Genomic DNA, 21,834 nt, shown 5'->3' with positions numbered 1-21,834 from the left:
CACTTCACTTACTGTAGTTCAAAAACAGTCAATATGTCATGTGATAGCTGACACCCCATTATTTCTGCAGACATAGCTGAATCTTAATTCAGAGGCGATATATAACAAAGTTTTTGAAAAATGTGGACACAAAAACAGAAACTCTGTTACCAAACTTTTCATGTGTTTTTGTAAAATGTTCAGTGTAAAATGTTAAAAGTAGTCTTTCTGCATAGAGTTGTATGGTTTGTTAAACTTTGAAATCAATGTTTTTTGGGGGGCATTACATTTTACGAGAAAAGTGAGTCTCAGCGCAATTACGTTATCGTGGAATTTCCCTGCCATGAAAAGACAAAGGTTTCAGGACACTTCATGTAAAGTTGAACCTCATTTTCAAATAGTTGATCAAGCATTTTGGTAAGGCCTATTTACTTTGTGATCTTTTTTATTGACTGATATAGTTTTCAACTTTACACAGTCAAAGAAGACTCTATAATCTGTAGTTTGTGTATGGGTGCTGGGAAATATCAGGATGAAACTGACAAATTGAATCATGTTAGAATGGGCTCCGCTTCCTCCTACTACACAAATTGTTTTAGTTTTATTTTATCTAAATTCCAGAGAAAACAATGGTGTGAAACGTTGAACTCATGCTGTTTACATTTAAATGAATTGTAATACAAAATAACATTTAGACAACTGCAAGATATTTTTGGGGAAAACAGTCTATTCCCAGATTCACAGGCAAAACCACAGGTAACTGCTAAAATAAAGGAAACACCAACATAAAGTGTCTTAACGTTAGTACCGACTGGCGTCATTTTGACCCCAGAGCCATGCTTTTGATCATAGCCCAAAGGTGGTTTATTCAATTATTTAAATGTTTCATTACTTTTTTTTAATCAACTTCCCCCCCCAACAAATATACAGTAAATACTGGTTTAGTGTTTTTGTTTCAATTTGGACTTTTAAAAAATTAATGTCCTTAGGGGTCATATTGATCCCAGCCAAAAACAGCTAATTCCGCCTATTATAGTATATAATTTGATAAATATGACTTTTATTTGAATCTCTGGAGACATAATTACAAGTTATCAATACCACCAGAGGGTGGAAGGGACCTGTATTAGAGATTCTGACCAGATACACAGATCATTTCCCAAAATATAGTTCCCCATGTACTCAGCTAAGATTGTACAAAAATTAAAAAACAAAAATTACCTGACAAATAAGCTTAGTTGCATTCAAAATAGTGCATAAAAGTATGTCAGTGGTATAAATACTTGCTAGAACTGTAATACAGAAACCAGCTACCCTCTAAATGTACACATAGTGCTGTATTGGTATGAACACTCTGAAAAAGAGTTATTATACAGGAAACACCAGAATTCTTATAATATCCTCCAATATTCTATATATGTAATTTGTTAATGGTAGTTGGGTTGCTATAACATTTGGTTTGAAGTGATTTTGAGGACGGGCATGTTTTTTTAAGCATTCTGCCATAGGCCCTACCACTTCCATTGTTCAAATCAAATTGTATTTGTCACATGCGCCGAATATCATTGGTGAAATGCTTACTTACAAGCCCTTAACCAACAATGCAGTTTTAAGAAAATACAACAAATAAAAGTAAGAGAGAAGAATAACAAATCATTAAAGAGCAGCAGTAAATAGCAATAGCGTGGCTTGGGGGGTAGAAGCTGTTTAGAAGCCTCTTGGACCTAGACTTGGTGCTCTGGGACCACTTGCCGTGTGGTAGCAGAGAGAACAGTCTATGACTAGGGTGGCTAAAGTCTTTGACAACTTTTAGGGCCTTCCTCTGACACCACCTGGTATAGAGGTCCTGGATGGCAGGAAGCTTGGCCCCCGTTTCACTAGCAGCAATGCTAATGCCGGCTGTATTCCATATTCTTGGTCATTGTCTCTCAGGATCAATCTCAGGATCAATGGATGAATCACATTTGTCAATACAATTAAGTACATACATTATTTAGGTGTCCCGCCCCTTTAAATGACAGTCGTTTTTACCACATAAATGACAACATTTCTATTTACTCAATTCTAAAAACTACGTGATATTACAATCAAATAATAAATCAGCTTTTTAGTACTTATATGGATTGTAGCGACTCAGACAGCCGATGAAACTGTTGGTTTGCACAACCAAAGAATTTCTGCACATGCTGTTATAAACCGTCTCAGGGAAGCTCATCTGCGTGCTCGTCATCCTCACCAGGATCTCGACCTGACTGCAGTTCGGCGTTGTAACTGACTTCTGTGGGCAAATGCACACCTTCGATGGCCATTGGCACGCTGGAGAAGTGTGCTCTTCACAGATAAATCCCAGTTTCAACTGTAACGGGCAGACAGCGTCGTGTGGGCGAGCTGTTTGCTGATGTCAACGTTGTGAACAGAGTGCCCGGTGGGGTTGGCGTTGAAGTTATGCTATGGGCAAGCATAAGCTATGGACAACGAACACAATTGCGTTTTATCGATGGCAGTTTCAATGAACAGAGATACCATGATGAGATCATGAGGCCCATTGTTGTGCAATTCATACACTGCCATCACCTCATGTTGTACTCCACACTGCCCTTTCACACCTGGACAAAAGGAACAGCTATGTGGAAATGCTATTCATTGACTACAGCTTAGTGTTCAACACCATAGTGCCCTCAAAGCTCATCAGTAAGCTAAGGACCCTGGGACTAAATACCTCCCTCTGCAACTGGATCGTGGACTTCCTGAAAAGATTTGGCATGGGTCCTGAGATCCTCAAAAGGTTTTACAGCTGCACCATCGAGAGCACCCTGACGGGTTGCATCCCTGCCTGGTATGGCAACTGCACGGCCTCCGACCGCAAGGCACTACAGAGGGTAGTGCATACGGCACAGTACATCACCGGGGCCAAGCTTCCTGCCATCCAGGACCTCTGTACCAGATGGTGTCAGAGGAAGGCCCTAAAAATTGTCAAAGACTCCAACCACCCTAGTCATAGACTGTTCACTCTGCTACCGCATGGCAAGAGGTACCGGAGCACCAAGTCTAGGTCCAAGAGGCTCCTAAATAGCTTCTACCCCCAAGCCATAAGACTCCTGAACATTTAATCAAATGGCTACCCAGACTATTTGCATTCCCCCCCCACCCCTGTTCGCAAATGTGCCTGAGCAGACAGTGTTGAAATGAGAAAATGTGTAAGAATTGAAGGTGTAAACAAATTTTACACTAATCAGAAGAATATTGAAATATCCTGTACAAAACAAATCTGCTCCTCCCTAGGCATAGATCAATCAACTTCAACGTTTTTGGTGTCGGCCCATCACCTACTATGGTAGCCAAAATAATGGGCAATATTCGGGATATTCAATATTCAACCAACTACATGGTGGTTGCCCTGGCTCCGCCACTGGAGCCGCTCCTAGAAGGGGGGGGGGGGTACTGTCATGGTTCCACCTGTCACCAGAGGGCGGCAGAGACCATCCTAGAGACATTAATGACACAGATGTGTCCTATTTACTCATTATGATTTCCCTGTTAAAAGAGATGTGTTTTCTGTTGTCCTTTGCTGAAGCTTGTGCCGTGTGCGTTTGTCTCCTGAGTGAGGTTTTGAGACTTAGTGTTTGTTGTTTTCCCAGTGTTACTGTGATCTTTCCGTTACCGTTTCTCAGTAAAGTATTATGTTTATCATTAACCGCTGATTCCTCGTCTGGTCTCTTCTCTGCACCTGGTTCCAACCTCACCATGTCACAGCAAGCTTCAGCTCACAACATGGACCCAGCAGAGATCACCCAGATCAAGAATGTTGTAACCCACTAAGGATCACTGCTGGAGCGGCAGCAAGAACAACTCTTCCAGATATCAAAAACACTTACATGCACCAGGAACCCAAGATCCCAGCCCCCGAGCGCTATGAAGGCCACCCGGGAGGTTGCAAGGGGTTCCTCACCCAGTGCTCTCTGATGTTCGAGCTACAGTCCTCCTCGTTCCATACTGATCGGGCGATGATCACCTACATATTCTCTCTACTCTCGGGCATTGCCCTGGCGTGGGCAACAGCAGTGTGGGAACAGCAGCCACCCTCCTGCAGCTCCATATTAGCCTTCACTGCCAAGCTGCGACGAGTTTTCGACCACCCAGTCGGCAGACGAGAAGCGGCCAGCCGACTGTTCAACATCCGCCAAGGGGCCAGACCAGTGGCTGACTTCACCATTGAGTTCCGCACCCTCGCCGCCGAGAGTGGGTGAAATACAGAGGCACTGGTCACCGCTTTCCACTAGGGGTTGTCTAACTCCAAGGATGAACTGGCCTCTCAGGAACTGGGAAAAGACCTTGAGTCCCTGATAACGCTGGTAATCAGGATCAACATCCACCTCCGAGAACGCATGAGACGGCATTAAATATATATATATATATATATATATATATATATATGTATATATATATACTGCTCAAAAAAATAAAGGGAACACTTAAACAACACATCCTAGATCTGAATGAAAGAAATAATCTTCTTAAATACTTTTTTCTTTACATAGTTGAATGTGCTGACAACAAAATCACACAAAATAATCAATGGAAATCCAATTGATCAACCCATGGAGGTCTGGATTTGGAGTCACACTCAAAATTAAAGTGGAAAACCACACTACAGGCTGATCCAACTTTGATGTAATGTCCTTAAAACAAGTCAAAATGAGGCTCAGTAGTGTGTGTGGCCTCCACGTGCCTGTATGACCTCCCTACAATGCCTTTGCATGCTCCTGATGAGGTGGTGGATGGTCTCCTGAGGGATCTCCTCCCAGACCTGGACTAAAGCGTCTGCCAACTCCTGGACAGTCTGTGGTGCAACGTGGCGTTGGTGGATGGAGCGAGACATGATGTCCCAGATGTGCTCAATTGGATTCAGGTCTGGGGAACGGGCGGGCCAGTACATAGCATCAATGCCTTCCTCTTGCAGGAACTGCTGATACACTCCAGCCACATGAGGTCTAGCATTGTCTTGCATTAGGAGGAACCCAGGGCCAACCGCACCAGCATATGGTCTCACAAGGGGTCTGAGGATCTCATCTCGGTACCTAATGGCAGTCAGGCTACCTCTGGCGAGCACATGGAGGGCTGTGCGGCCCCCCAAAGAAATGCCACCCCACACCATGACTGACCCACCGCCAAACCGGTCATGCTGGAGGATGTTGCAGGCAGCAGAACGTTCTCCACGGCATCTCCAGACTCTGTCACATCTGTCACGTGCTCAGTGTGAACCTGATTTCATCTGTGAAGAGCACAGGGCGCCAGTGGCGAATTTGCCAATCTTGGTGTTCTCTGGCAAATGCCAAATGTCCTGCACAGTGTTGGGCTGTAAGCACAACCCCCACCTGTGGACGTCGGGCCCTCATACCACCCTCATGGAGTCTGTTTCTGACCGTTTGAGCAGACACATGCACATTTGTGGCCTGCTGGAGGTCATTTTGCAGGGCTCTGGCAGTGCTTCTCCTGCTCCTCCTTGCACAAAGGCGGAGGTAGAGGTCCTGCTGCTGGGTTGTTGCCCTCCTACGGCCTCCTCCATGTCTCCTGATGTACTGGCCTGTCTCCTGGTAGCGCCTCCATGCTCTGGACACTACGCTGACAGACACAGCAAACCTTCTTGCCACAGCTCGCATTGATGTGCCATCCTGTAACGGCTGTCTTCAGAAATGAACCAAGGCGCAGCAGGTATGTGAATACTCATATTTAATTACCCAAAAAAGGAGTAAAGCATCCACAGGAAACAATAACACGACAGCAACAGTTTGCAGGCTAACAAACGCAGTGCAAAACAACCACCCACAACCCCAAAGAAAAACACACACACCTATATAGGACTTCCAAACAAAGGCAACAACACACCTGCCTTCAATTGGAAGTCCCAATCAACAACACAATCATTCACAAACACAAAAACTGCCACGTCATGACCCCATAACTAATACAATACCTCCATCTGCTGGTCAGGACGTGACAGTGCCCCCCCCCCTCAAGGTGCAGACCCCGGAATGCACCTACCAACAGAAAACACCAACAAAAAACTCATAAACAATAACCCCTAAACAATAAGTGAGGGAAGGGAGGGTGGCTGCCGTCACCGACGGCACTGTGCTACACCCTCCCCCCCAACCCACCTATCCTGGAGGTGGCTCAGGTGCAGGACGTGGACCTCGCTCCACCTTCGGCGTCGCCCACTTTGGTGGCGCCGATAGCTGCGCCGGGCAGACGGGCCACTCGGGCTGACCCTGGCAGACGGACCACTCGGGCTGGGTCGGAAGACATGCGGGCCACTCGGGCTGGGCCGGAGGACAGGAGGGCCACTCGGGCTGGGCCGGAGGACAGGAGGGCCACTCGGGCTGGGCCGGAGGGCAGGAGGGCCACTCGGGCTGGACCGGAGGGCAGGAGGGCCACTCGGGCTTGACCGGAGGGCAGGAGGGCCACTCGGGCTGGGCAGGAGGGCCACTCGGGCTGGGCCGGAGGACAGGAGGGCCACTCGGGCTGGGCCGGAGGGCAGGAGGGCCACTCGGGCTGGCCCGGAGGGCAGGAGGGCCACTCGGGCTGGACCGGAGGGCAGGAGGGCCACTCGGGTTGAATCGGAGGGCAGGAGGGCCACTCGGGCTGGACCGGAGGGCAGGAGGGCCACTCGGGCTGGGCCGGAGGGCAGGAGGGCCACTCAGGCTGGGCCGGAGGGCAGGAGGGCCACTCGGGCTGGGCCGGAGGGCAGGAGGGCCACTCGGGCTGGACCGGAGGACAGGAGGACCACTCTGGCAGATCCTGACAGGCAGGGCACCCTGGCAGATCAGGGCAGGCGGGCCACTCTGGCAGATCAGGGCAGGCGGGCCACTCTGGCAGAACCGGGCAGTCTGGCAGAACCGGGCAGTCTGGCCACTCTGGCAGAACCGGGCAGTCTGGCCACTCCGGCAGAACCGGGCAGCCTGGCCACTCCGGCAGAACCGGGCAGTCTGGCCACTCCGGCAGAACCGGGCAGTCTGGCCACTCCGGCAGAACCGGGCAGTCTGGCCACTCCGGCAGAACCGGGCAGTCTGGCCACTCCGGCAGAACCGGGCAGTCTGGCCACTCCGGCAGAACCGGGCAGTCTGGCCACTCTGGCAGAACCAGGCAGTCTGGCCACTCCGGCAGAACCGGGCAGTCTGGCCCCTGTTGCAGCTCCGGGCAGTCGGGCCACTCCGGCAGCTTCTGACTAGCGGGCGGCTCTGGCGGCTCCTGACTAGCGGGCGGCTCTGGTGACTCCTGACTGGCGGGCGGCTCTAGTGACTTCTGACTGGCGGGCAGCTCTGGTGACTGTTGACTGGCGGGCAGCTCTGGTGACTGTTGACTGGCGGGCAGCTCTGGTGACTGTTGACTGGCGGGCAGCTCTGGTGACTGTTGACTGGCGGGCAGCTTTGGTGACTGTTGACTGGCGGGCAGCTCTGGTGACTGTTGACTGGCGGGCAGCTCTGGCGACTTACGCCTGGCGAGGCTGGGCTGACGCACTAGACTCCTGATGCGTGGGGCAGGTACTGGACATGCCAGCCTGGAGACACGCACCTCCATGCTAGTGCGTCTAGCGGGAAACACCGGACCGAGAGGGTGCACTGGTGGTCTTGAGTGCAGGGTTGGCTTCAGGCTTCACCCCTTCCGGCTCGATGCTCACCTTGCCCTGGCACCTGCGGGGCGCTGGTACCGGGCGGACTGGGCTGTGCGTCCGTATAGGCGAGATGGTGCGTACCTCAGCGTAACATGGCGCCCTCCACCTCATACGCACCTCCCTGTAGTCACGGGTAGCTGGCTTACGGCTCTTCCCTGGCCTGGCCAAGCTACCCGTGTGCCCCCCCCAAAAAAAATCTTGGGGCTGCCTCTCGGGTTCCCTTAGCTCACTTAACTTGTCCTCCCAGAATTGTCTTTCGTCCTGCCAGGTCCATTCCTCCATTTTTTTCTCCCGTGGCTTCCTCCTCTTCTGCTGCTTGGTCCTTTGGTGGGTGGTTCTGTAATGGCTGTCTTCAGAAATGAACCAAGGCGCAGCAGGTATGTGAATACTCATATTTAATTACCCAAAAAAGGAGTAAAGCATCCACAGGAAACAATAACACGACAGCAACAGTTTGCAGGCTAACAAACGCAGTGAAAAACAACCACCCACAACCCCAAAGAAAAACACACACACCTATATAGGACTTCCAATCAAAGGCAACTCAACACACCTGCCTTCAATTGGAAGTCCTAATCAACAACACAATCATTCACATACACAAAAACTGCCACGTCCTGACCCCAAAACTAATACAATACCTCCATCTGCTGGTCAGGACGTGACACATCCTGGATGAGCTGCACTACCTGAGCCACTTGCGTGGGTTGTAGACTCCGTCTCATGCTACCACTAGAGTGAAAGCACCGCCAGCATTCAAAAGTGACCAAAACATCAGCCAGGAAGCATAGGAACTGAGAAGTGGTCTGTGGTCCCCACCTGCAGAACCACTCCTTTATTGTGGCATTTGCCAGCCCATCCCATCTATCTCAGCCCATCCCATCTATCTCTGCTGGCCACCCACTTCGTGTTTCTACACAACACATATCTTTCAACTATGCTATGATGTTTGACGTACAATTTCAATCTATCTAATCGAATAGAATCTACAGATTGCATGTTGAAGATAAATACTTTTACTAAGAGTATTAGTATATTAGTAATTGACTGACCCGGTCTCTCCAGATCTCCTAACAGTACTATTTCTAAGGTAAATTTTAGATCAATGCTATGCATTTTCAGCCATTCCTGAACCTGAGACTAGAAACAGGCTACCTGAGGGCAATACCAAAATAAATGGTGTATTGATTCTGTATCCTCACAACAAAATCTTCAGAGCTTCGATGATTTTATGCCCCAAATATTCAACATTTTTGTTGGTGGCAAGAATTCAGCGCTTTCCTGAGCACCCCAAGCCCCCCGAACCCATCATTGAGGAGTCCATGCAGCTGAAACTCACACGTCTGAGCCCACAGGAGCATGACAGGCGCATGCGCGTTTCCTGCTGCCTCTACTGTGGAAATGCCAGGGCTCGCCAGGACAAGGGGAGAACCTGACAAGCTGTGGAATTACCCCCCGGCTGCCCAGTCTGTCACTACCCGCAACCCTCCACTGGGACAACCGTCAGCACCAGATTCAAGCCTTCGTGGACTCTCGGACCGCAGATAACTTCATTGATCAAGACTTCGTCAGAGAATTACAAATCCCCTGCGTGAAATGTCCTATCCCTCTGCAGTTTCAAGCCTTCAATAGAGTTTCAAGCCCATTGGCTCCGGCCAGGTGGAATATCAGACCAAGCCCATTCTACTGCAGGTTGGGGTGAATCACTCAGAGACGTAGTTTTCTTTTGATCACAGCTCCCGAGAACCCCCTTATCCTAGGGTACCAAGGATAAGTACCAAGGACCAAGCCCATTCTACTGCAGGTTGGGGTGAATCACTCAGAGACGTAGTTTTCTTTTGATCACAGCTCCCGAGAACCCCCTTATCCTAGGGTACCCCTGGATAGCGCTACATAACCCACTACTCTCCTGGTCCACGGGACCCCTACTAGACTGGGGAAAGAACTGCCAGACTAAATGTCTAAGACCCCTACCTGGAGCCTCGCCATGTCCCCCTGCATCCATTGAAGACCAAGACTTCTCAATTCTCCCTCCTGAATACTTCAACCCCGGGAGGCCTTCACCCTCCCTCCTCATCATCCTTACGACTGCACCATAGAACTCCTACCCGGCTCCACCCCTCCCCGGGGCCGTCTTTAGTCCCTTTCGATCCCTGAAGCTGCAGTCATGGACAATTACATCCAGGAGTTGCTGGAGTCAGGTTTCATACACTCCTCAACATCCCCAGCTGGTACAAGTTTCTTCTTCGTGGGAAAGAAGGATGGAGGTCTGTGTCCCTGCATTGACAACCGAGGGCTGAACAGGATCCTGATAAAGAACCATTACCCCCTACCCCTGATGTCCACTGCCTTGGAGCTGGCCCAGGGGACCCAATTCTTCACCAAACTGGACCTCCGCAACGCTTACAATCTGGTGAGAATCAGGGAGGGAGATGAATGGAAAACTGCCTTTATTAACACCCCTAGTGGCCACTGAGTATTTAGTCATGCCATTCCAATTATCGAGCTCACCGGCAGTCTTCCAAGCATTGGTCAATGACACTCTTAGGGATATGTTGAATCAGTTCATCTTTGTTTACCTCAACAACATCCTGATCTTCTCCAAGACTCTTCCGGAACACATCCTGCACATCCGCCAATTCCTGAGACGCCTCCTGCTGAGTCAACTATACATCAAGATTGTGAAGTGTGAGTTCCATGTATCCCAAGTCTCTTTCCTGGGCCACATTATCTTGACAGATTCACTGTCCTGCCAACACAATGTCTCTAACGAGGAGAGGGACTCCGAGCCCATCATCCCCAGCTCCCGCATTGTGGCTCCCATGTTATAGAGTCTAGAGACCACGGTACAACAAGCCCAGACCCGAGAACCTGACTCCGATGGGGGTCCCACTAACAGACTTTATGTTCCACGAACAGCCCATACTCGAGTGCCACAAGGGGGACACTACTCTAAATTAACTTGGCATCCAGGGGTTAATCGGACACTGGAGTTCCTGAGGAAGAAATTCTGGTGGCCCAAAATGATTGAGGATGTGAAATTCTTTGTTGCAGCTTGTTCCACCTGTGCCCAAAGCAAGTCCTCACGACAGCGACCGGCTGGGTTGCTCCAACCTCTGCCCATCCTCAGCCGGCCCTGGTCCCACCTGTCCATAGACTTTATCACAGGGTTACCTCCATCCCAAGGGCTTACAACTATCCTGGCGGTCGTTGATCGGTTCTCCAAGCCAGCCTATTTCATAGCCTTACGCAAGTTGACCGCTGATCTCATGATTACTCATGACTACACAGACTTCCCCAGGAAATTGCCTCGGATCGTAGGCCCCAGTTCGTCGCACGGTATTGGAAAGCCTTCTGCTCCCTGTTGGGGGCGTCAGTGAGTCTGTCCTCGGGGTTCCATCCACAGTTGAATGGGCAAACAGAGCGGGCCAACAAGGAGCTGGAGAAGTTCACTGTTTCATCTCCACCCAGGCCAGCAACTGGAGCAAGTTCCTCGTCTGGGCGGAGTACGCTCACAACACACTGTCGCCGTTCGAGTGTTAGTTCGGGTTCGCACCCCCCCTCCCCATTTCCTGAACAAGAGGCCGAAGCAGGGGTGCCATCAGCCGAGGCGTTCATTTGATGATGTCGCCGCACCTGGATAAGAGAGCTATCCTCCTTGCTCTGCTAATCTGCCCGACACCAACACCAGGCAAACCGGCACCGAAGGACTCCTTGGCTCCTCCGACCGGGTCAACAAGTGTGGCTGTCCACCCGTGATCTTCCCTTAAAGGTGGACTCGCGGAAGCTCATTCCACGCTACATAGGACCATTCAAGATCCTGAGTCGCATCAACCCGGTCACTTATCGTCTCCAGCTTCCCAGGTCTATGAGGGTCTGTCCATCCTTCCATGTCTCCCGTCTCAAGCTGGCAAGGACCAGTCCCTTCTCTCCCCCCACACCTGCCCCTCCACCCCCACGACTTGTTGATCGTCGCCCGGCCTACACTGTCCAGCGTCTGTTGGAGGCTCGTCAGGTCCGAGGCACCCTGCAGTACCTGGTGGACTGGGAGGGCTATGGCCCAGAGGGGCGGGCGTGGGTGCCTGCCTGGGACATCATGGATCCGGGACTCGTTCGGGACTTCAACCAACTACGTGGTGGTTTCCCTGGCTCCGCGGCTGGAGCCGCTCCTAAAAGGGGGGGGTTACTGTCATGGTTCCACCTGTCACCAGAGGGAGGCAGAGACCGTTCTAGAGACATTAATGACACAGATGTGTCCTATTTACTCATTATGATTTCCCTGTTAAAAGAGGTGTGTTTACTGTTGTCCTTTGCTGAAGCTTGAATTATGTGCCGTGCGTGTTTCTCTCCTGGGTGCGTTTGAGACTTAGTGTTTGTTGTTTTCCCAGTGTTACTGTGATCCTTCCACTACCGTTTCTCAGTAAAGTATTATGTTTATCATTAACCGCTGATTCCTCGTCTGGTCTCTTCTCTGCACCTGGGTCCAACCTCACCATGTCACAGTATACTGTATTACCTACATTTCGGCATGTGGGTCACTAGCAACAGGTTGTTTTGACCAGTTTGCTTTCTCAGGATTGTAAAAAACTCCAATCCTTTAAGCATGGCAGAATTATGGTTGCCCCCAGAACCACAGAGGGAGAGACATGAAACAGAGGGGATTACAGTTCCAGTATAAAAGCAGGACATATGGCTGAGAAAGGCTGTTAGCATAATTAAGGGCTTTCCTAAAGATTAATGGAGATATCTATACCCTGAGAGTGATGAGCCCATACAGGTTGTTTTAAATTTGAGCATAAATACGTGTCTGGCCTAAATACCTAAACTTTACACCCTGGGGGGGGGGGGGGGCTTTATATCTGTAGCAGAGCACCACTCCTGAGTCCTGGACTTCTGGTGAACTCTCATAGTACAGCTTGTGCTTTACATTTTGATTATTGCTAACTGTTTCCTCTGCAGGACCATTCCTGGCCCTGATAGGACTGTTTGCACGGCCCTCTGGCGAATGACAGCATAGGGTAGAGAGGGGTGGACACGATCATCGGTAACTACGCGGGAAAGAAGTTTGGCGCTGGCCCACTTGGAGATTGCACAATTCCTTTTCAGTCCAAATCTTCCCCTGAATACAAAGTCTGACTCAAGAATGTCCATTACAGTTTTACAAGCCTCATCAACGCAAGCAGTCTCCTGACAATTCTGAGGAAATCAGGTCAGTTTTAGGGAAGTGAGGTACTATAATGTTGTTGGCATGGTGATGGCTTGGAATTACACAGGGATACTTTTTCTGATCTTAATTTGAAATATATTACACATGACAATTGGCAAAGTAGGCCAGGTTTGAGACTCACAGACACTATCCTTTAGGGGTAATACTAACCATATCCACACGGTCGGTGCAATTCTCAGCCCACCATGGACTCTATCCCGTTCACTGTACCACAAACCCAGTTTCTCCAGCCGGCCCACTTACTGCTCTAATAAACAATGAGCCTTTTGTAGGAGGAGAAACCTCTGTTCACCCTCAGAGAGCATTGTTTCTGTGTTGGTAACTGAACTGCTGGGCTAGCTGGGAGTTAGATCACAGGTCAGAGGGTCACGGACATGCTGTGCTGTATGTGATGTGTCAGAGCCAGGCTCTGCTCAGTATAATGGAGTATCTGTGGGATAAAATCTATGATAACCACTGTCCTCTTGGGGTTCAATACTTTAGCTGTCTACCGCCATGTATAATGGAAAAATCACCAGGGTTTTTCCAAAGGAAGAAAAGCAGGACTGGTAAAATAATCTTTCATAATAAGTTCTGCTTTGGCATTGGCATGTCTTACAGCTACTATGGTACAAAAAAACGTGCACAATGAAAACTAATGAGCTCATGTCACTTTTTGCATAAAAAAAACATACTTGTCATTGTCAGCAGAACATACACTGAGTGTACAAAACATTAGGAACACCTTCCTAAAATTAAGTGTTACCATACCCCCCTCAGAACAGCCTCAATTCATCAGGGCATGGACACTACAAAGTGTTGAAAGCGTTCCACAGGGAGGCTGGCCCATGTTGACACCAATGCTTCCCACAGTTATGTGAAGTTGGCTAAATGATTCAAATAACCAACTCATTATCAAGCTTTGATTATTTGAATCAGCTGTATAGTGCTATGGCAAAAAACAGCACCGGCCCCAGCACCGAGTTTGGGAAACCCTGTACTACCATACCCCATTCAAATCTTTTGTCTTGCCCATTCACCCTCTGAATGGCACACATACACATAAAAATACTTCCTTAACCTGTCTCCTCCCCTTCATATACACTGATTGAAGTGGATTTAACAGGTGACATCACTAAGGGATCATAGCTTTCACCTGGTCAGTCTATGTAATGGAAAGAGCAGGTGCTCCTAATGTTTTGATACACTCAGAGTAGTTTGTTGCTGTTGTGTTCCTCACTAGGCTCCTCAAACTCTGGAATCCCCCTCCTCATGTTGAAATACTTTGTACGACATACATTTAACCTGTTGGGGATAGGGGGCAGTATTTGCACGGCCGGATAAAAAACATACCCGATTTAATCTGGTTACCACTCCTGCCCAGTAACTAGAATATGCATATAATTGTTTGATTTGGATAGAAAACACCCTAAAGTTTCTAAAACTGTTTGAATGGTGTCTGTGAGTATAACAGAACTCATTTGGCAGGCCAAAACCTGATTCCAAACAGGAAGCGCCCTCTCTGACCATTTCTTGGCCTTCTTTGCCATCTCTATCCAAAACAGGGGATCTCTGCTGTAACGTGACATTTTCTAACGCTCCCATAGGCTCTCAGAAGGCGCCAGAACGTTGAATGATGACTTTGCAGGCCATGGCTGAAAAACAGTAGCGCATTTGGTAAGTGGTCGATCTGAGAACAATGAGACTGGGGCGCGCATGCACGAGACGACTCCATGTTTACATTTTCAGTCTTTGAACGAAAACAACGACTCCCGGTCGGAATATTATCGCTTTTTTACGAGAAAAATCGCATAAAAATTGATTTTAAAAACTAAACTTTGTGTTCCTGACGACAAGCCTTACAGAACTACCCACCACAAAAGGACCAAGCAGCGGAGGAGGAAGGAGCATCGGGTTGATGAATGGACTTGGCAGAGTGAACGACGATTCTGGGAGGACAAACTAAGGGAGCTAAGGGAACCCGAGAGGCAGCCCCAGTAATTTTTTGGGGGGGGGCACAAGGGCAGTTTGGCGGGGCGAGATTGGAGCCCCAGGCCAGCTCCCCGTCCCTCTCTCTTTTTTAAACTGTTTTGCCCTGTCTTTCTCTCCCTCTTCCCCTCTCTTTCTCTCCTCTCTTGTTTAGTCCCTCCCTCACTCCTCCACTCTCCTGCCCCCTGCAGCTTAACAGACAGCAGCACAAAGAAGGCCAAAGACAGAGCACAAATCTTGGCATTGGCCAATAGAAATGCTAGAGTATGGCACATGCCCCAATCAGAGCAGATATGCAGATGTCATGGGCGGGTCAAGAGGAATTAGGAGTGGACACTCAGGGTGAAAGGGGGAATAGTTTTAGTGATTACATCACCAAGGCAAGGACTTGGGGAATACAAGGAATTAAGTACTGTATTTGTAAGTAAACACATCTTACTTTTCATATATATATTTCAAAACATTTTGGTCACTATTTAGTCAGGGCAAGAGAATCTGTGATTGGCTAAATGTCTTGACCTCTGACCTATTATGTCAATGGCTCTATTTCTGCTCCTAAGTACATTTACTGTACGACCAGGCAGTCAGTGACCTGAACTGCTGGTAGACATCAGGATGAGATTTGATCAGAGGTTAAGCCCCATTAAAAAGCCTGCAGTTCAAAAGTCAAACTCTAAACAGTTCTAAAATCACTTCCATCTACAGAGACAAAATATATATACACTACCGATCAAAAGTTTTAGACCACCTACTGATTCAAGGGTTTTTCTTCATTTTTACTATTTTCTACATTGTAGAATAATAGTGAAGACATCAAAACTACGGAATAACACATATGGAATCATGTAGTAAACAAAAAAGTGTTAAACAAATCAAAATAAATGTTATATTTGAGATTCTTTAAATAGCCACCCTGTGCCTTGATGACAGCTTTGCATACACTTGGCATTCTCTCAACCAGCTACACTTTGAATGCTTTTCCAACAGTCTTGAAGGAGTTCCCACATATGCTGTGCACTTGTTGGTTGCTTTTCCTTCACTATGCAGTCCAACTCATCCCAAACCAGCTCAATTTGGTTGAGATCGGGGGATTGTGGAGGCCAGGTCATCTAATGCAGCACTCCATCACTCTCCTTCTTGGTAAAATAGCTGTTACACAGCCTGGAGGTGTGTTGGGTCATTGTCCTGTTGAAAAACAAATGATAGTCCCACTAAGCCCAAACCAGATGGGATGGTGTATCACTGCAGAATGCTGTGGTAGCCATGCTGGTTAATTGTGCCTTGAATTCTAAATAAATCACAGACATTGTCACCAGCAAAGCACAACAGGTTAAAAACTAAACGTTGTGTGCAAAAGCCTTTAGCCAGCCTGTCAAAAGAGACTAGGACAAGAGGAAACAAAGGAGATTGAACTGGTTCTGTCCTAAAGCCATTCTTGAGGAAAATTAGATAGCTTGCATAATTGAGATGAAGCAAACACACCCTAACCCAAATAAAGAGGTCAGCAGCACCGCTATGGTGTGGTAATGTGTCACGTCCTGACCAGCAGAGGGAGCAATTGTATTAGTTTTGGTCAGGACGTGGCAGAGATTTTGTGTTACGTGTGAGTTGATTGTTGGACTCCCAATTGAAGGCAGGTGTGTTGAGTTGCCTTTGATTGGGAGTCCTATATAGTAGTGTGTGTTTTTCCTTGGGGTTGTGGGTAGTTGTTTTTGCACTGCGTTTTGTGTGCCTGCAAAACTGTTCCTGTCGTCGTGAGTATTGTTTATTGTTTTCCCTGTGGATGCTTTGCGTGTTTTTATTAAAGAAATATGAGTATCCACATTCCCGCTGCGCCTTGGTCCATTCCTGACAACAAGCCTTACATAATGTCTGGGGAAGGTGTCGTGATGTCAAGGAGATCTTGGATACACATAATTATATATGTCTCTAATTTGATACACATAATCAAATACACCACATGCATATAATATCTATAGAAGTATGGATCCATAGAGCTTTGTTGGAATTCGAACATGAGTGGGGAGAGATCGGCTGAACTGAATGTGGCGTTTCACCCACAAACACTTGGGGAAAGTTTCCAGAATTTTGTTTCCCAGTAACCCCATTTCATCCATCCTAGTCATCCCAGTCACCCCCCTCCCCCCAACATCCACACACACCCTCAGACTCTACTCACACACTAACGTTATTAACATGCCACATGAACAACACCTGTTGCCATGTTGAGTCCATTGCTGGCTGCATGCATAATGCCCAGGCCCGGGCAAGTCATTGGTCAGACAGGGAGAGGCAGTCAGGGTACATCATTGGACAATAGAACAGAGCAGCTGGTGGAGAGTAGAGACTGAATAAACAGCAATGGAATTCTTGCAGAAGACAGCCTTCTTTTATCTAGGGTCTTCCTTGGGTATTTTATGCAGGGTGGTTTGACTGGTTTCTAAACTTCCTCTCTCTCATCGGTGTCTTCTTCAACAAGATCCATGGACAACAAACAGTTGGGAGAAGTGACAGTCCGAGGCAGCTCCCTTCCTACTTCCACTGAATATCAATTTCCCAAAGGAAATCATCTTATCAAAGATAGGGTTGTAAGACAACCCATTTAGACACAAGCTAACCACTTCTGACCAGATTGACTGTCATTTTAGCTGTCAAAAGCAGAGCTCCATGAGTGGGAGTGTTTGTAACACATACTAATGGATTGTATGCCTCCTCCATGATTCTCCAACCAACTCCTGCCAAACATTTAGCATAGGGACTTGTTAGAGTATCTGACTGTCAGATTTAGCTCAGAGTAGAATGAATCATACACCATAACCCAGTTTGTTTTTCTCCTATTGTAAGCTCCATTGTAAACTACAGTATACTGTACTGATTACTGAATATGGAGAATATACAGCATCGTAGACTGTATGGTCAGCATAGTGAAACCTTCCTGATGGGCTGCTTTCATATGCACTGTCGTGGTCTGTACTGTTCAGACATGCAGGTTTACATTATTCATACAAGAGTCACATTGGCCTTCAGTTGCCCTCCCCTGCTGTTGCTGTGGCCACTGTGTGTGATGGTAGTCACACTACTCAAGGACGCCGTTGGTGTTACTGTATCCTCACCGCCTCTCTATCGCTGCTCTGACCACTGACTGTATGACTATACCTCAGTCCAAATACTGCAGGTAAGTCACCTCAGTAACAACAATGTAATTGTAATATAAATATTCTGATGTCGGTGTATGGTTAAGCTATGGTAAGTCCGGAAATGCATCCATTTTTATCTCCTGTCAAATAATTTCTAGGTAACAATATTTCTATTCAAATGATCAAAAAGAAACAAAAATATCTTTTTAGCAAGTAGCAAATTTCTCAAGCAAGAATTTTGCTAGGACTGTCTGGAGGTCGTCTGAGTGGGGAGGGAAAAACTGAAAATGTGCTCTAATTGGCAGAGCGGTTTAAAACTCTCTTTCTTATTGGTCTATTAACCACTTTACCTCCTGCTGATGTCACCAGGCAGGCCAAACTCCATTCCACCAAAACAGGCTGAAATTTCAGGCAGTCTTTTCAAACAGCTGTAACACTAAAAGGGCATTATCACAATTTTCACAATTTCACAGTATTAGTATGGAAATATATATAAAACACAGGAAATCATGTTGACTGTACTGGGCCTTTAATAATACACATAATGACCTGGGTGTCCTGTCATTGGCTCGTTGGACTAATCTTTTTATTGGCCAGTTTGGAGCATTTGTGTGCACGTTCATTGATTGATACTTCTCTATTGTTAAGTCTCGGCCAGCCAGGGTTGTTTTTCAGTATCAGAATACAGAATTGTTACCTATTACAATACAGAGGGTGGTTGGGCTGTCCCTTTGATGCAGTCTTAAGAATGTCACTTTGTTATGAATGTATGAATGCAAGTTATAGCACAGTTACAGCAAGTATGAGGGAATTGACACGATGCAAACAGAGCGATACCAAACAGCTCTATACCAAACATCCTCCTATGTACCTCACTATACCAACACACTACTCTCCTACGAATGTACTCCTAAATCTCCTTACCCATTCCCTAGGGCTTCCAGGAGTGGGAAGGCCTCAGCTGTGTATTGGCTGTGGCATGAGAGGAGAAGGAGAGTGGGTTCCTATTCATAGCTTTATGGTTTATGCTACAGGCCAGACATGCATGGACTATTAATGGAACTTGATTGTCAGACAAGGGGAAAAGAAACTAACAGTCTGACTGCTAGAACATCCGGCTAGAGAGAGAAACACAGTACATCTTCCCAAAACGCAGATCAGAGGACCCTTCTCCCTTCTCTTTTTGCCTCTGTTGAGGTGAGGCAGCGTGAAATTCATACAGGGAGGGGCTATTGTACTCCAGGAAGCAGACCCTACACTAGGGCTGGATAGGGACTCCTGTTTCAGCCTGGGGTGATGTAGGGGGTACAGACAGTATTGTAGTGCAGTGGAGTAGCTCTGGCCCAGCTCTGACTGGAATCAACGGATCAATGAACCATCCTCCCAAAGGGCCAAAAGATGGTGTCTGTCTCTGGACCATAGTGCCTCTTGGTCTTACCCCTGATAAGATGGGTAGTGAAACACCTGACACAGCCCTGAACACTAGTCCTGGTGTAATTATTTGTGAGAGAGTGTATTCAAATAGAGGCCACCCAGCTTTGGGCAGTGCTCTCCTCTCCTCCTCCCCAACTCTACCCCAAGCTGAAATCTTTCGGACACAGTGTGTGTTGCAAAACAACACACACTCACCCACCCCCACTCCATCCATGGCCCCTCTGACAAAGCTCCTGTCTTTGTTGCTTGGAAATAATTTTTTTTTTTAAGAAACAGAAAAAGAGTAATCAGAGGGAAAGAGAATATAGTAGAAAAATTCTCACCTTCTGGTCCTCAGTAGTTCCACTAACAAGCTTCAGTTACTCGCTTTGGGCTTTTAAGGTTACTTCCCATGAACGTCCTGCTTCTATACTGACAGGTTCCTCATACTTATCACCCTGTCTGCTTTTGAAGCTGCTAGGGCTCCAGCCTCAGGCGGAGTAGACTGGAAATATCCTGCACTATTTACTTTCCCACACCAAGTAAGTTATTTCCTGCTCTGCACACTAGCTGCACTGAATGAGGCTCCCCCTTCTCCCCTCTCTCTCACTTCTATGGTTCAGTCTCCCCCATCTGTTCCTCCCCTCTCTCTTTTTCAAACTGTTTTGCCCTGTCTTTCTCTCCCTCTTCCCCTCTCTTTCTCTCCTCTCTTGTTTAGTCCCTCCCTCACTCCTCCACTCTCCTGCCCCCTGCAGCTTAACAGACAGCAGCACAAAGAAGGCCAAAGACAGAGCACAAATCTTGGCATTGGCCAATAGAAATGCTAGAGTATGGCACATGCCCCAATCAGAGCAGATATGCAGATGTCATGGGCGGGTCAAGAGGAATTAGGAGTGGACACTCAGGGTGAAAGGGGGAATAGTTTTAGTGATTACATCACCAAGGCAAGGACTTGGGGAATACAAGGAATTAAGTACTGTATTTGTAAGTAAACACATCTTACTTTTCATATATATATTTCAAAACATTTTGGTCACTATTTAGTCAGGGCAAGAGAATCTGTGATTGGCTAAATGTCTTGACCTCTGACCTATTATGTCAATGGCTCTATTTCTGCTCCTAAGTACATTTACTGTACGACCAGGCAGTCAGTGACCTGAACTGCTGGTAGACATCAGGATGAGATTTGATCAGAGGTTAAGCCCCATTAAAAAGCCTGTAGTTCAAAAGTCAAACTCTAAACAGTTCTAAAATCACTCCCATCTACAGAGACAAAATATATATACACTACCGATCAAAAGTTTTAGACCACCTACTGATTCAAGGGTTTTTCTTCATTTTTACTATTTTCTACATTGTAGAATAATAGTGAAGACATCAAAACTACGGAATAACACATATGGAATCATGTAGTAAACAAAAAAGTGTTAAACAAATCAAAATAAATGTTATATTTGAGATTCTTTAAATAGCCACCCTGTGCCTTGATGACAGCTTTGCATACACTTGGCATTCTCTCAACCAGCTACACTTTGAATGCTTTTCCAACAGTCTTGAAGGAGTTCCCACATATGCTGTGCACTTGTTGGTTGCTTTTCCTTCACTATGCAGTCCAACTCATCCCAAACCAGCTCAATTTGGTTGAGATCGGGGGATTGTGGAGGCCAGGTCATCTAATGCAGCACTCCATCACTCTCCTTCTTGGTAAAATAGCTGTTACACAGCCTGGAGGTGTGTTGGGTCATTGTCCTGTTGAAAAACAAATGATAGTCCCACTAAGCCCAAACCAGATGGGATGGTGTATCACTGCAGAATGCTGTGGTAGCCATGCTGGTTAATTGTGCCTTGAATTCTAAATAAATCACAGACAGTGTCACCAGCAAAGCACCCCCACACCATAACACATCCTCCTCCATGCTTTACAGTGGGAAATTGACAAGCGAAGATCATCCGTTCACTCACACCGCGTCTCACAAAGACACGGCGGTTGGAACCAAAAATCTCCAATTTGGACTCCAGACCAAAGGACAAATTTCCACTGGTCTAATGTCCATTGCCCATGTTTCTTGGACCAAGCAAGTCTCTTATTCTTATTGGTGTCCTTTAGTAGTGGTTTCTTTGCAGCAATTCAACCATGAAGTCCTGATTCACACAGTCTCCTCTGAACAGTTGATGTTGAGTTGTGTCTGTTACTTGAACTCTGTGAAGCATTTATTTGGCCTGCAATTTCTGAAGCTGGTAACTCTCATGAAGTGAACTCTGGGTCTTCCTTTCCTGTGGTGGTCCTCATTAGATCCAGTTTCATCATAGCGATTGATGGTTTTTGTGACTGCACTTGAAGAACATTGACATTTTCCGTATTGACTGACCTTCATGTCTTAAAGTAATCATGGACTGTCGTTTCCTCTTTGCTTATTTGAGCTGTTCTTGCCATAATA

At 47.2% G+C, this 21,834-nt stretch overlaps 1 protein-coding gene across 1 annotated transcript in view; it reads right to left on the bottom strand.

Moving 5' to 3' along the window:
* The window catches only part of LOC115150715 (rho guanine nucleotide exchange factor 10-like protein), a 178,176-nt gene extending 158,093 nt beyond the window's left edge, over positions 1 to 20,083 (bottom strand). Inside the window, exon 1 of the mRNA XM_029694267.1 lies at positions 19,741 to 20,083. The gene's annotated coding sequence lies outside the window, so the exon portion shown is untranslated. The remainder of the gene's footprint in view (positions 1 to 19,740) is intronic.
* Between the last annotated feature and the right edge of the window lie 1,751 nt (positions 20,084 to 21,834).

Source organism: Salmo trutta, chromosome 16 (assembly GCF_901001165.1).
Source record: "Salmo trutta chromosome 16, fSalTru1.1, whole genome shotgun sequence".
In the NCBI taxonomy this organism is placed as follows: Eukaryota; Metazoa; Chordata; class Actinopteri; order Salmoniformes; family Salmonidae; genus Salmo; species Salmo trutta.
This window is presented reverse-complemented; position numbering and strand designations above follow the sequence as displayed.